Genomic DNA, 7,473 nt, shown 5'->3' on the forward strand with positions numbered 1-7,473 from the left:
TGCCTGGTGCCCACTTTCAGAAAGGAGGTCTGGGGACAAGTGCAGGAACTGGCCGTTCTCTGCAACAACCTGAGAGAAGACAAGGGATGGGGAGAGGGAATGCCCAAAACAGCTCAGTCCTGCCTGGGGCAGGCTGTACAGCCTCTCTTCTTTTAGGGGTCTCATATATGGACCCTTATATATGAGGTCCATATATTTCATGCATCTCATGGAAAATGGCCCTGAAGTTTAGTGGAAATAAGTCATCTCAATGTTGAGTTCAAATCTCGGCTCTGCAGTAGCACCTTGGACAAGTTACTTCTCAGAGTAATGCAATAATTGGAGTAATAATATTTACTTTGCAGGGTTGTGGTGATCAGTAGTAACACATAAAAACTTTGGCACCTTGGAAGCACTGAGTGAATGATGATGTTTTATTAAAGATGTTGGATCTACTTTGGGAGGCTGAGACAGGCGGATTCCCAGAGTTCAGGAGTTCAAGACCAGCCTGGGCAACACGGTAAAACCCTATCTCTACAAAAATAATAGTAATAATAATAATAGGCTGGGCACGGTGGCTCACGCCTGTAATCCCAACACTTTGGGAGGCTGAGGCAGGTGGATCATTTGAGGTCAGGAGTTCGAGACCAGCCTGACCAACATGGTGAAACTCCGACTCTACTAAAAATTTAAAAATTAGCTGGGCATGGTGGTGGGTGCCTGTAATCCCAGCTACTTGGGAGGCTGAGGCAGGAGAATCACTTGAATCCCGGAGGCGGAGGTTACAGTGAGCCAAGATTGCACCATTGCACTCCTGCCTGAGCAAGAAGAGTGAAACTCCATCTCAATAATAATAACAATAATAATAATAATAATAATACACAAATCAGCCGGGCATGGTGGTGTTCGCCTGTAGTCTGAGTTACTCAGGAGGCTGAGGTGGGAGGGTCGCTTGAGCCCTGGAGGTCGAGGCTGCAGTGAGCTGAGATTGCACCACTGCACTCCAGCCTGGGAGACAGAGACCCTGTCTCAAAAAAAGAAAAAAAAAGGCTGGGCGCAGTGACTCACGCTTATAGTCCCAGCACTTTGGGAGGCCAAGGCGGGCGGATCACCTGACGTCAGGAGTTTGAGACCAGCCTGGCCAACGTGGTGAAACCCTGTCTCTACTAAAAATACAAAAGTAGCTGGGTGTGGTGGCATATGCCTGTAATCCCAGCTACTCGGGAGGCTGAGGCAGGAAAATCGCTTGAACCCGGAAAGCAGAGTTTGCAGTGAGCCGAGGCCACGCCATTGTACTCCAGCCCAGATGACAAGAATGAAACTCTGTCTCAAAAAAAAAAAAAAGACATTGGATCTGTTTGTAGATCTACATAATCTACCTGCCAATCAATCTACACCTCTCCCACCCTGTAAGATTAAAACCCAGCCTGTTCCTACCCAGGCTTGTGGGGACAGCTCCTTCTCCCTGCTCTGGGGCTGGAGAAATGTTTCTGAATAACAGTGTCTGTTTCTCTGGCTGCCCCTCCAAGCATGTTTCTGTCACCAGTTTCTTTTTTCTTCTCTCTTTTACTTTATTTTTTCCTGCTTAGCCAAGTAGAAAATAAGTGTAAAGAAGCAGGAGAAAGAAAACCTTTAATCCCACCACTCAGAGGCAATTATAAAAATTGCTAACATTTCTTGAGTGCCACTTTGTATCAGGCATTATTCCAAATGCTTTGGATGCTTTATTTCATTTCATCCTCAGAATAACCCAGGGAAACTGGTACCATGATTACCTCCACTTAATAGAAGCTGAAGCATGGAAGGTACCTTGCCCAAGATCATACAGCTAGTAAGTGATATAAGAAGGATGTGACTTGGGCAAACTCCACTTTCCTTCCAGTCTTTTAGCTATTCTGTTTTCTGAGGACTTTCCTGCTGGCTTCCTATAGCCTCTTGCTGTCTTAGTTGAGCCAGATCTCTAGCCTTCACTTTACAAATATTTATTGCTCACCTCCTCTGTCTTTGGGTATCATGCTGGGCCCTGCTGGGAGGCAGGAGGCAGCTACAGAGAAGCTTTCCAGGGCCCAGCTGCCAGCAGTCCTTTAGAGCAAGGACCAGAGAACAAAATTCTTGCCCAGGGATAAAGATGCAGAAGCAGCAGCAAGAGATGCTGCCAGCAGGGCCTTGGGAAGGAGCTTCCCTGAGGATCCTACTCTCAGCTGAGCCCTCACCTAATGCCTACTTCTCCCACCAACTCCCATCACTGCATTCTATCTCTTCCTGGGGCATGGCCCTGCCACCCAAAGGACCTGAGACCCTGGATCCCACAGCCCTGGGACTGCAGCAGACCCGCAGGCTCATTCACAGGATCATTGCAGCAGCCAAAATGCTTTTCTGCCCTCCATCCAGCCAATCCACCAGTGACCGCATGAATCACCTACAGCTGACTCCATTTTGTCCCTGTTCTGCTCAAAAGCCATGGCACTCAGTTAAGTACGAACTTCTCAGCTGGCTGGCATTCAGAGAGGGTCTCGCTGATCTAAACTCAAACTGCCTTTGCAGCCTTCTTTCTGCTGCCCACCCTGCTCACAATTACACCCCAACTGGAAAACTCCTTCTCAACAGCCCTTCCTTATTAACCACCCCACCTTTCCTTCACGTCCCATAGGAAATGGCTCTTCCTACAAAACCTCTCCTGATCATCCTCCCCAAGCACAATGACCAGCAGGCATACCTCTCCCTTTGAGGTCCGTAGTCCTTCATACTCCTTCCCGGGCGCTGATCTTAGGCTGCCTGGTAGCTTAATGTTTTTTATGTGTCAGGTTGTAGCATAATTATTTTTTAATTGAAGTATAACTTATATACAGTAAAGTACAATAATCTTAAGTGAATTTTTTTTTTTTTTTTTTTTTAAGATGGAGTCTTGCTCTGTGGCCCAGGCTGGAGTACAATGGTGCGATCTCGGCTCAAGGCAACCTCCGCCTCCTGAGTTCAACCAATTCTCCGGCCTCAGCCTCCCGAGTAACTGGGATTACAGGCGCCTACCACCATGCCCGGCTAATTTTTGTATTGTTGGCAGAGATGGGGTTTCACCATGTTACCTAAGCTAGTCTTAAACTCCTGACCTCTGGTGATCCGCCTGTCTCGGCCTCCCAAAGTGCTGGGATTACAGGCGTGAGCCACCGCGCCCAGCCCTTAAGTGAATTTTAAATGAATTTTTACACACACATACTGTAACCTCTAACCAGATGAAGATACAGCACATTTCTAGTGTCCCAGAAGGATCCTTTTGCCTCTTTCCCCAGGATCTCCTATTCTTTTTTTGAAATAACTTCTATTTTTAAATATTTATTTCTTTATTTACTTGAGACACCATTTCATTCTGTCACTCAGGCTGGAGTGCAGTGGTACAATCACAGCTCACCATAGCCTCGACCTCCCTGGTCAGCTCATCCTCCCATCTCAACCTCACCAGTAGTTAGGACTACAGGCACATGCCACATGTGGTCACAGTGTTCCACCACGTTGCCCAAGCTGGTCTTGAACTCCTAGGCTCAAGCAACTCACTTACCTTGGTCTCCCGAAGTGCTGGGATTACAGGCATGAGCAATGGCTAAAACAAGTTTTTATGCCTTAAGAAATCCTTTATTGGAAAATCCAGTACCTCCTATTCTTTTTTTTTGTGGAAACAGAGTCTCACTCTATAGCCCAGGCTGGAGTGCAGTGGTGTGATCTCGGCTCACTGCAAGCTCTGCCTCCCGGGTTGACCCTATTCTCCTGCCTCAGCCTCCCGAGTAGCTGGGACTACAGGCACCTGCCACCACCATGCCCGGCTAATTTTTTTTTTTTTTTTTTTTTTTTTTTTGCATTTTTAGTGGAGACAGGGTTTCACTGTGTTAGCCCAGATGGTCTTGATCTCCTGACCTCGTGATCAGCCCACCTCTTCCTCCCAAAGTGCTAGGATTACAGGCGTGAGCCACCACTCCCGGCCTCCAGTACCTCCTATTCTAATTTATATCATCATAGATTAATTTTGCTTGTTATTGGGCAGGCGCAGTGGCTCACACTTGTAATTCCAGCACTTTGGGTTGCTGAGGCAGGCGAATCACTTGAGCTCAGAAGTTGGAGACCAGCCTGGATAACATGGCGAAGTATACAAAAATTAGCCATCTCTACAAATTATACAAAAATAAGCCAGGCGTGGTGGCGCAGGCCTGCAATCCCAACTACTTGGGAGGCTGGAGCATGAGAATCACTTGAACCCGGGAGGCAGAGGTTGCAGTGAACCAAGATCACGCCACTGCACTCCAGTCTGAGCAATAGAGTGAGACTCTGTCTCGAAAAAAATATATATATATTTTTTTGCTTGTTATTGAAGCTTTTTTTTGTTTTTTGTTTTTTGTTTTTTTTTTTTGAGACAAGGTCTCATTCTGTTGCCCTGGCTGGAGTGCAATGGTACAATCACAACTCATTGCAGCCTTGACTTCCGGGGCTCAAGTGATCCTCCCACCTCTGCCTCCCCGAGTAGCTGGGGCTACAGGTGTGTGCCACCATGCCCAGCTAATTTTTCTGTGTCCTATTTTTTTTTTGTAGAGATGAGGTTTCACCATGCTGTCCAGGCTGTTCTCAAACTCCAGGGCTCAAGCAATCTGCCTGCCTCAGCCTCCCAAAGTGCTGGGATTACAAATTTGAGCTACCATATAGAGCCTTGTTATTGAAACTTATATAAATGAAGCATACGATATACACCTTTTGTGTCCACCTTATTTCATATAATACTGTATCTCTGAGATTTACCTACATTATTGCATTTTCCAGTAGTCCACTGTCTTTCCTTGTTTTGTAGAATTCCTCTATGGAAATATACCAAAATGTACTTATCCATTCTGTTGTTGATAGACATTTGGGTTGTCCCAATTTGGGATTAGTACAAAATCAGCTGCTGTGACCATCCTTGTATTTGACTTTTGCTGAATATAAGTATTCATTCTCATGAGCACATGTATGCAGGAGAAGATTTGCTGAGTTGTAGAATACACATACGTTAGCTTTAGTGGTTACTTCCAAAGAGTTGTCCAGAGATGCTACCAACTTACACTTCCAGCAATGTGGGTGAGTTCTAGTTGCTCCAATATTGTCTGTCTTTTTATTATTTATTTATTTTTTGAGATAGAATCTCACTGTGTCACCCAGGCTGGAGTACAGTGGCACAATCTTGACTTACTGCAACCTCCACCTCCCTGTTCAAGTGATTCTCGTGCCTCAGCCTCCCGAATAGCTGGGATTACAGGCATATTCCACCACACCTAGCTAACTTTGTATTTTTAGTAGAGATGGGGTTTTGCCACGTCTGCCAGGCTGGTCTTGAACTCCTGACCTCAGGTGATCCCACTTTGGCCTACCAAAGTGCTGGGATTACAGGTGTGAGCCACAGTGCCCAGCCAGTCTTTTTATTATTTATTTTTATTTATTTATTTATTCTGAGACAGAGTCTTGCTCTGTCGCCCAGGTTGCTGGAGTGCAGTGGCACAATCTTGGCTCACTACAACCTCCGCCTTCTGAGTTCAAGCAATTCTTCTGCCTAAGCCTCCCAAGTAACTGGGATTTCAGACATGTGCCACCACACCCAGTCAATTTTTGTATTTTTTAGTAGAGATGGGGTTTGGCCATGTTGGCCAGGCTGGTCTTGAATGCTTGGCCTCAAGTGATCCACCCTCCTTGGCCTCCCAAAATGCTGGGATTATAGGCATGAGCCACCATGCCCCACCTAGCTCTTTTTTTTTTTTTTTTTTTGAAATGGAGTTTCACCTTTGTTGCCCAGGCTGGAGTGCAATGGCGTGATCTCGGCTCACCACAACCTCCGCCTCCCGGATTCAAGCGATTCTCCTGCCTCAGCCTCCCGAGTAGCTGGGATTACAGGCATGTACCACCATGCCCAGCTAATTTTGTATTTTTAGTAGAGATGGGGTTTCTCCATGTTGGTCAGGCTGGTCTCAAACTCCCGACCTCAGGTGATCTGCCTAACTCGGCCTCACAAAGTGCTGGGATTACAGGTATGAGCCACTGCGCCCAGCCCCCACCTAGCCTTTTTAATTTTAACCATTTCAGCAGACATGATCATGATTTATTTATATTTTTTGCAGAATCCTCTGACAACAAAAGCCCATTTGCCCCTCATCTGCCACACAGTAGGGAGCAAGAGCCTTGCCTTTCTCCTCTGAGATGCTCCGTAGTGCTTAAATAAGAGCTTAAGAAGGCTTATTAAATTAAATGAATTGGTGTCCATCAAGAAGCTGTGCTTGGGAGCAGACAACACAAAGGAGGGAGCTCTTGCATCGGGGCAGGCCCATTCAGGTGTTCTAAATTCCAGCAAATAAGACTGTACTTTTAGGGATCATTTCTTTAGTTCATTACTAGATAAGTTTCTCTGAATATGTAGAGTGCTGAATTATAATAGATTTTAAAATAAATGAGTAAATAAATTCCAGTGACTAACTAGATTTAGTTGCAATCAGGAGATCTTGTTTTTGGAAAGAAGGAAGGAAAAAAGGCGGGAAGAGAGGGAAGAAGGAAAGAAAGGAGAAAAGGAAGAAAAGAAGGAAGGAAGTAAAGCAAGGAAGGAAAGAAAGAAGGAAGGAAGGGAGGGAGGGAGAGAAGGAAGGGAAGGAAGGAAGGAAGGAAGGAAGGAAGGAAGGAAGGAAGGAAGGAAGGAAGGAAGGAAGGAAGGAAACACCACTGTTTGTTTGTTTTGAGACGGAATCTTGCTCTGTCGCCCAGGTTGGAGTGCAGTGGCGCGATCTCAGCTCACTGCAACCTCTGCCTCCCAGGTTCAAGCCATTCTCTTGCCTCAGCCTCCTAAGTAGCTGGGATTACAACCACCTGCCACCATGCCTGGCTCATTTTTGCATTTTTAGTAGAGTTGGGGTTTCACCATGTTGGCCAGGCTGGCCTTGAACTCTTGAGCTCAGGTGATCTGCCCACGTCGGCCTCCCAAAGTGCTGGGATTACAGGCATGAGCCACTGCACCCAGCCCAAACACCGCTATTAATCAATTGGGCCTCAGTTTCCTCATGTGTAAAATGGAGATAATAATACTGCCCTGGCTAATGAGAGAATGAGAGGCAGTGCTTTACCACTTGTAAATTTTAATTTGTAGATTGATAGAATTATTTAACCATAACCACCATCTGTGGAACTTTCTAAAATATATGGATTCCAGGGACCTGGCCCTGAAGATCCAGATTGGCATGATCTAGGGTGGGGCCTGGGTATGTACATTCTTAAAAAGCTTCAATGCTCAGCTAAGGGTGAGAACAGCTGGGGTAAAAATATGTATGATCATCATTATTGTTACAGTATGATCATCACCGTAGTTACCTTTTGGAGGATGAAAGTGGGAAACACCCTTCAGGGAAGTCTATAAAGCACCTAGATCCATTGTAAGTCCTTAAATAAGGACCACTGCCACTGTCTTCACTCCCTGGTCTTCTCTGGCCTGGAGTTTCAGAGGCA

At 46.0% G+C, this 7,473-nt stretch overlaps 1 pseudogene; it reads left to right on the forward strand.

Annotated features, from left to right (window-relative positions):
* The first annotated feature begins 6,336 nt into the window (after positions 1–6,336).
* Positions 6,337–6,416, forward strand: LOC119628254 (small nucleolar RNA U3; annotated as a pseudogene).
* Positions 6,417–7,473: the final 1,057 nt, after the last annotated feature.

Source organism: Chlorocebus sabaeus, chromosome 9, assembly GCF_047675955.1.
Source record: "Chlorocebus sabaeus isolate Y175 chromosome 9, mChlSab1.0.hap1, whole genome shotgun sequence".
NCBI classification, from domain to species: Eukaryota; Metazoa; Chordata; class Mammalia; order Primates; family Cercopithecidae; genus Chlorocebus; species Chlorocebus sabaeus.